Here is an 8,446-nt window from a genome sequence, read left to right on the forward strand (position 1 = left end):
TTGATGCTGAAATGGACTTGGGGCTTGCTCCCCTCCCTGCGCTGTGGAGGAGCTACGCCAGGCAGGATCTGAGTCTTAGCAGAGCAGGCGCCTTGCCTAGGTGCGATCCCTACTGGCTCACGGGCTCCAATGGTGCTAGGGGGGATGGGAAGGCAAAGGAGGCAGATTAACAGGCCAGGGAGCAAGGGGAGCATGTCTCTGGATGCACAAAGCGGGGGCTTCTCTGGAGAGAGGTGACAGGGCATAGGGGCCGGGTGGGGGTTTCTGGGGGGAGGAATGGTGGTGTAAGATGCCTCTCTCGTCAGTGGGGGTTTTGGGGCGATTAAAATATCGTCGGGTTCCCTCTTGTGTGGGTGGGCGCTGATGGACAGCGCCAGCTGCAGCCGGTTTCTGCTCTGTCATGCGAGCGGTGTTTGCTTTTAGTCCCCTCCAGGACGCCCTCTGTACGGTGTATTTAATGCCACCTCAGGGTGTTTCCCATCGTTGCTCCCCCACATCTGTCTTCCCCCGCCGCCGCTGGGTGTCTGTGTCTGTTACGACTCCTGCGTGTTCGCTCATGCTGGGGCTCAGCATGCCTGCAGGTTCTTTCCTGCCCTCGCCTTCGTCCCCCTCCCCCCACTGCAAATAATTAAAGCAGTGGAGATCGATGCGCGGAAAGCGGCGCCCTGCGCAGCGCGAGAAACCGCACAAGCAGAGATGCTGGACAAGAGCTTTCGCACAGGAGTGCCTCTGAGAACTGAGCTCCGATAGAGACTGATGTAAGCAGAGTGCAGGATGAGCGCTAGGCCCTGACTTACTGGCTGGTGAATTGTACCCGGCCAGTGTGGAAGATTTCAAGAAATTTCCAAAGAGTGTGGAAAGATTTCAAATTTGAGCGATTGCACCCTCCCACTTGTAGCATAAAGCCACCGAGCATACTGGATGGCGTTATTAACAGTCGTCTGGGATCCCCAATTCTTTGTTATTGGATCCGGAGAGGAACAAAAAAGTTGATCACCTGACTGTGTGAATGGGGACTGTGTGGACTGTTGTGACAGAAATGTACTCAACCTCAGTTGGGTGGTAGCGTGCTAAACATGGGACATGGGTTCCACAACCTGATGAAAGGAGAAGATTTTGGGGATTTTGATGTGTGTTTAGGTGCTGATGGCTGGCCTATGAGAGGGCCGGACACCAGTGCCAACGCAGCTCTCCTCTTCTCCAATGTTAAAGAGCAAGCTAATTTTTGCCATTTAGGAGGCATCATCTAGAGCTGGCTGGAGCTGCAATTCCATGTTGGCCCCAAGTGTGCTGCAGCAGCACAGGGCTCCCTACTAAGAGCTGAAAATCCTGAGTGCTTGTGATGAACCTTCAGGGGCTGAAAGGACCTATCGGCTAAGCCTGAGCTGGCAGAGTGCAGTGGTTTGCAGTGGTGTCTGAGCAGCCACTAGGAATAGTGAGTGGAGTGAAGCTGTTTGCAGGGGCAGGCTGGAGGGCCACAAGCTGGTGTGTGGAGTGTTGGTGAAGCTGCCAGCAGAACTCTACGGAGAGCGGAGCAGTTGGCCCTGGCCCTGCAGGTGCCCCTTTCACATCTGTGTGCACTACCCCCCCTTCATGTTCACCCAGTCTGGGAGGGTAAAAATTCTGTCAGATAAACCCTTTGAATTCTGCGGGTGGCACTGACCAGGACGATCTTTGGGATTTTGGACTTTGAGTGATTGGATCTAAAGACCCTAAGGGGAAAAGGAATGTACATACTGAGAGGTGGGTTTTTGGCTTTAAATGGAGTGTGTTGTGATCTGATTTGTGTGTGTTTCTCCAGATGGATGCCCGGATTGTTCCTTCCTTTGTTAAAGAGATTTGCTACCACCAACATCCGTGCTTGCGAGAGGGGGAGTATGGGTGCCTCCTGAGGCGCCCACGAAGGCGGGAAATGTGGATATGGTAGTTCCCGGTCGGGTGAAGAAAAAAAAATGGGCTCAAGCGGTGGTATGCCTTGGTTTTACTAGGAACGGAAACCGCTGGAATTCCTAAGAACATCGAAGAACCCTTGTTGCTTAACGCTCAACTCGAGAGGGGCAGAGAGGAGTTGCAATTTGAGGAGGCTCCATCCGGAATCACTGGTCAGTACCCACTCACAAGCCAACTGTTGAGTGAATAACTCACTGTATTGGGAAATAATTGTGTTAGCTCTTATAATTTCTTTGATGAAACTTAACTAGTTTGTATAATGGCTATAAATATATCAGGTTTGGTGTAGAGGAACCCCGTCCTTGTCAGCCATCTAGACTAAGAAGAGGCGGCAGGAACAAGACAGCCTGATGTATAGGGCACAAAGCACTGTAAGCGAACATAATTGGAAAAGATTGGTGTTCTAGGCGGTGGGATGCTACGTCAACCACTTGTTGTAAAGTTCAGGTTATTGTTGACTGGGGAAAAGGAGAGAGTTTTGAACACTGGTTAGGAGCATACTACTGAGATAGCTGGCAGGGAGTGGAAGCCCAATAAGTAACTAGATGTATTAGTAAGGTACATCGATGTCTAAGAAGAAGGCAAGAATCTGAAAGATGTGTCTAATAGAGAGCCTTAGTGGTCCCAGCATTATAGAATGGTTATTATTCGCACCCTGAAAAACGTGAGCCTCAATTTTTGATTTTCCCCCCTTGTATTTGTAGGGGTTGGGGGAGGGTCCCAGTGTGCAAGGAGGAGACTCGGTGTGATCTAAAGAGCGGTCCGCTCTAGTGTAATTACCTTGTGGAATGTTTAGAGGCCCTGAGGACATTACTGTTAATTGCTGTATGATTCCCAACCGTGGACAAAGGGAAGTAAGGTTTGGACGGAACTATTTCAGGGTCCTAGTCATTATCAGAAGAATGCGTTGAATTTCCACTATGGTTACTCTCTGCATGCCCTCCTTGGCATAGCTTTCTGATTTATTGTAGGTGAGCAGTGAGCTGGCTGAGCATGAATGGTATTCAGACCTAGGCCGTGGACATTTCGATATTGTTGCCAATTGTAATAGTAGGGGGACTTCGTGTGTCCCTTACTTTTGATCTTCTTTGAGCGTGGAATAGAACGTTATGCCAGGCCGCAGCCTGGCCACGCGCAACAATCCGCCCCGAGTCTCACCTCCCAGTCTGATATAAAAGTGCAAGCTGCCAGGTTTACAAGGGGAGCTGAGAATTGCTCCGATAAGAGGATAAAGCAAAGGCAGGTGGCACAGCAGGAGTCTGGGTAAACGTGCGCTGAGCGTTTGTGAGGTAATCCACACAATGAGACGACAACCATGCCCAGATTGCCAGTTGTCGACCTAGATGAGTTTGAGACGAAGAACTTGCGCCATACAAGCATGGCAGACGTCCATGTACTCGAAGGCACAGGTATAGCTGCGACGCTGTCAAGAAGCACCTGTTGACCAGAGCTTCAGACTTCCAGGAACAAGAGCTCCCAGCGGACTGTGACAAGGAGAAGTCGAGTTATTTTCTCAGAGCCACTGTCCCACCTCGGGAAGGAGGGTAAGAAAAGGACAATTCTTTTTTCGCATTACCGGTGGTTGGTTCAAGGCATGGGCACAGTTGCTGGCTAACTGCGGCAGGTAAGGCTAAGATTTATCCCGCCTCTACTTTAGTGATTATTTGATTAGAAAATGAGTGAATTATATGTTTGAGAGATCCCGCAGCTGCCAGAAGCCGCTCAGTACGGAGAACACCTAGCCTACAGGTGGAGAGATTTCCCCAGAAGACACCATCCAGCTGGGAATCCCTTGCTTGGACTGATAGGGCCTCAAAGCCGAGGTTCCGATGGATGTGAGCGGAGAATGTTTACGAGGGCGGAGTCGTACAGCCGCTGCTTTGAACACGTGTGGCTGATCAGTTGAACTTATATATATTTCAGTCATCTCTACCAACAGGGAATGCTTAGGCACTGCCTATACAAGGCTAACATGATTTGGCATTCGGTGGCTCGTGTAGGCTCTCAGATTATGGGCAAATGGAGATCACATGGATATACCGTCTATCAAGAGGTTGGATGTTCATTAGTTATCCTGATTATGACTTCCCGGTTTTTTTGGGCTGGTTTGCTGGGGGTCAATAGTCAAGAGGGGGTAAGACTAAAGGCACTGCACTAGTAAGTTATGTCCTGACGGTTCGAACGGGACCCCTGATGTATGTCGTGGGCTAGATACGGAGCCAACTCGCAGGGCTCTTCAATGTGGACTAGCTCTCACCCAGGTTACTGGGACGACGGGACTGTCGCGAGACAGTACCTGTGCGTACCCTGTGATTCGCCATACGCTATGTTGGCTGGAAGGCCTATAGAGGAAAATTGGAGGTGCACTAAAAGATGACAATCTGATAGCTTTAACCCAAGTTCTGGTGGGGAGAGAGCGCCCTTTGGAAAGTATTGCATATTGGGTACCGAATCCCCTTAGTAGTTGCCTGCCAAGGCGGGGCGATAGCAAGATACACTTGGTAATAAGTGACCAAAGTCCTGATAAGCGCAGCTATAAGTGTGGGCTATGTAGCAATGATAGATGCGAGCCGGGTTAAAACTAAGGAGAGCTCCCGGACAGTGAGTGTAAGCTGGTCGTTCCAGTTGCTGGTTCATAACCTCTGAACCTGCTGGAGCCAGGAAAGAAGGTGACTATACTGAAATTGCTAAAAAGTGACAAGGCAAGTATGAGGGATGTTGTTGTGAGGCCGAAATGGGGACAAAGACCATCCACGAGACTCGCTTTGGAGCCTAGAGATCGAATGTGTAATAAGCCCCGCCAGTGGTTGCGCTCAATGCCGACAGAGAGGTTACACATCACAGGCCCAACAAGTCTCTGTTTGGGGATTTAATTTCACTGAGGCAAGTAATTCAAGCTACTTTTCCTTTCCAGACAGCTGGTGGCTTTTCCAGTAAGAAAACGTACAATGTCTTTGCAAAGAACTCCATTGATCGGTTTTCACTTGTGAAATGTGTTCTGGTTGTTCCTTTATTTTGTTAACTCCGTTTCAGAGGCAATTTTAAAAGTCACTTGAATTGTACCTGGTTTCTTCCATTGATCCAAAATGACATGGAAGAGGTGCAGATTTTTATTTCTGTGGGTGAAACCACCCTGTGTGGAAATGTGTCAGAGCTAGAAAACTCTGCAAGTGTAGGGATCCCTTCAGGACATTGTCCTCAAGCCATTCATTCCTCTGGGCATCCCACTCTATTGTTCCTCCTGCAGTGATAGTGATCAGTGTCTCCACCCACAAGAGAGATTGTTTTTTCTAAAAGCAGTCATTTTATTTTATTTTATTTTTTATTTTAAAAATTTTGAGGCAACATACAAGACAATGAAAATAAAGAGTTACTTCCACGTAGCATTTCCTGTTGCTGACTTTCTTCTCCTCAGATGATAAAGTTTATGAATTGCGAGGTTTTGCTCTGGTTCTGGCACCGGAATGAGATTTTTCGGAAGGCTCCCTGTTCAGCTGTGGTAGAAACGGGACCTTTCTTTGTAGGTGTCTCTTCCTTGTGGGTAGGCTTACTTTCAAACCAGTGTTTTCTTCCTACATCCAACACATGCTTCACATTTCACTAGGCTGAGTGCCTTCTTCTGTCCCATTGCTGGTCTCCTCTGCCACTTGTCTTTCACTAGTAGTTCCAGGGTTGTCATAGTTTTTACTGTAGTTTCTAAATGGGATATTAAGTCCTGTAGTCTACTTATAACATCACCTTGTTGCCCCACAATGTGCATTAGCTCTTGAATCCGTTTATTCCGTGTCGTCATTTTCTCAGTAGCTTCTTCTGTCGAGCAGATTCACCTAATCACTTGCATTCCAAGCTCTTCGGTTCTGTGTGTCAGCTCTTCTTTGGGTTTAGTTAGCTCAACAGAAACTTTCCCCAGTTGTTGTTCAAGCCAAGCAATAGCTTCCTGTGGGTCTTCTAGGGATCCTATGAGCTCCTGCCTGTTTCTTACAATCAGTGACATCAGCTGGCAGAGAATTAGTAATACCCTCAAGCAATGCAGTTTTCATTATTGCCTCCTTCCAGCATTCCAGCTCTTTCATTACAGTGGGAATTCTTTATCTCCTCTTCTTCATCCAGGTTTTTGGCACATTCGTTTACCAAATCCTGGAAAATTTCCAAGCGTTGTTCAGAGGCTTCTTCCAGCAACTCTGGATCATGAGAAAGGCATTGCCTGAAATCTGTTTTCTGTTGAGAAAAATACTGAGTAAATTCTTGTGTGACTTCTTCCCGAGGTTTTAATTCCAGGAGTCACTTATCTTTTCTCTCGTTGATCAGCTTCCTTCTCAAGTCTTCTCTTATAGTTAGTAGTCTCAGATCCTCTTCTTTTCCAAGAATTACTTTCTTTTCCTCCTCCTCATTTGACATCTCTTTTGACACATCATGCTCTTCATGTGTGTCATTGTTAGCCATAGTTAAATGATCATCATCTTCTATCATATCCCCCAGGCTCCTGTCCCAAAGTACAGGGGCTCTTTTTCTTGCCACCTGCGTTTTAGTGTCAGTGTTATTAACATCTCTTGCAGGCTTCTGGACAAATGGCTGCTCTTGGGGAGCACTGAGCGTTTTGTCATATGCAGCAGCACACTGGCTGATGTTTGCCATCATATATAGCTTCCCTTTTCCACTGAAACGGCCTTGAAGGAAGTGAGTTTCTCAAAACGATATGTGCAGCTGCAGCTTTGACTGTGGACTGTTCTTGAGTGCACTGATGCAATTAGCTAGAATCAGTAGAGAAGTGTTAATATTTCCACTCTCTTTCAATCACCTTCATTGCGCGTCTTGGTACGTCTCTCTCAGCCAGCAAGATCACAGAGCGCCAAGTCACTGACTGGTGTTACATCGGGTGCTTCCAATCTTCAGTCTTTAACATTTGAACAGTGAATATGCTGCGACTTCGACTGCAGTAAGGATTCCATTTGGTGCAAGCAATACTCTGGTGCTTCAACCTGAGCTGCAGAAGTTTAAAAGCTGCTTTTGAATCAGAAATCTGAATCCACTGCAGATCTTTTACATCAGAGCAGCCTCTGATGTTTTAACAAGACACAGCACCCTTCTTTTCTGTCATTTGACCCTGGGAGCGAAAAGTGGTAAACACACTCATTGTAAATCTCACCAAAGGAAACCCAAACAGAAATTTTCATGTCGCTTGCCACATGCATGTCAGGTTGTTCAGGTTCTTTTATGAGTTCTTCCAAGTCTGCAGGTGATTCTGAAGTTTTGCTGTGATGGTTTATGCTGTTTTGAGAATCTACCTCTTTCTTTGGGGGAAGGATGGAATTTTGAACAGCAATTTCTTCTCTCACCTGTTCTTTAGTCAGCCTGATAATCTCTACACAAGGGGGCTTGAAATCCATATCTGGACACACTTTGCCATCTCCCACAGGGGTCAACCCTGCAGCAACTCTGCCTCTACCCCTGTTCTGTCTGCTCCCTCCACCAGCCCCTTTGGCCTCCTTAGGATCCCACCTCCCATTACTCCCCCTGGGACTTCTTTCCCTGGAGCTTCTCATGAAGTAAAGTCTGTCGTGACAGGTTCCGATCTCTGTAATGCATTTCATGTAGATGTATTTATTAAGTGTTAATTAATGCACCATGGGAGCCCCCTTCAGCCCTCTGTATAAATTGACCCCCTTCTTTCCATATGTTCTGCCCATAGGGTTTTCTGCAGCCCTGGGGCAGCCAGCAATAACCCCTGGGCCTTGACAATGGGGTGAGGGAAGGGGACATTGGGTTCCCTAGTCATGTGATTTGCAAGAAGTGTTATCATTGCTCAGGGCACCAAATGCGTTTAAATGATAGAAGTGCCTTGTAAAATCCCCAAGCTCCTTTTCATTTCTCACGTAATAATCTCATACACAGGTACACACACGTTTTCATTCATTATATGAGCTGAATTTTTTATTATTATTTATTAGCTAGCTAGCTAGGTTCCTGGTTTTTTTCAGTGTGGAAAATTATGTGCGCCAGTTTACAGGTTGAATGACTGAATGACGTAATACCCCCCTCATGTCCCTCACTGAGTTCAGTAATTTTGCCAAGTGTCTGTCACACACAGGGTGACCAGATGTCCTGATTTTATAGAGACAGTCCTGATTTTTTGGGTCTTTTTCTTAGATAGGCTCCTATTATCCCCCACGCTCTGTGGTCACCCTAGTCACATAACATGGTGGTGCCCCTCCGCCCCTCCTTCCCCCTGCTTTCCCTGTCCTGCCCCCAGCTCTGCCTGCTGCCCCCATCCCTGCTGTCCCATCTCTGTCCCCAGCTCTGCCTACTGCCCCCCATCCCTGCTCCCTGCTGCCCCCAGCTCTGCCTGCTGACTCCATCCCCACTGCCCCCAGCTCTGCCTGCTGCCCCATCCCTGTCCCCAGCTCTGCCTGCTGCCCCCATCCCCGCTGTCCCATCTCTCTCCCCAGCTCTCCCTATCTCCCCCCACGTCTCTACACTACTCTCTATGCGCACAGTG

The 8,446-nt window shown here is 47.9% G+C and overlaps 1 protein-coding gene and 1 pseudogene across 1 annotated transcript in view; both read right to left on the reverse strand.

Moving 5' to 3' along the window:
• The window catches only part of LOC116829515 (DLA class II histocompatibility antigen, DR-1 beta chain-like), a 63,248-nt gene that overhangs the window by 10,559 nt on the left and 44,243 nt on the right, over positions 1-8,446 (reverse strand). The window lies entirely within an intron of this gene.
• LOC116832759 (kinesin-like protein KIF20B) lies at positions 4,793-7,541 on the reverse strand (annotated as a pseudogene).

Source organism: Chelonoidis abingdonii, chromosome 12 (assembly GCF_003597395.2).
Source record: "Chelonoidis abingdonii isolate Lonesome George chromosome 12, CheloAbing_2.0, whole genome shotgun sequence".
In the NCBI taxonomy this organism is placed as follows: Eukaryota; Metazoa; Chordata; order Testudines; family Testudinidae; genus Chelonoidis; species Chelonoidis abingdonii.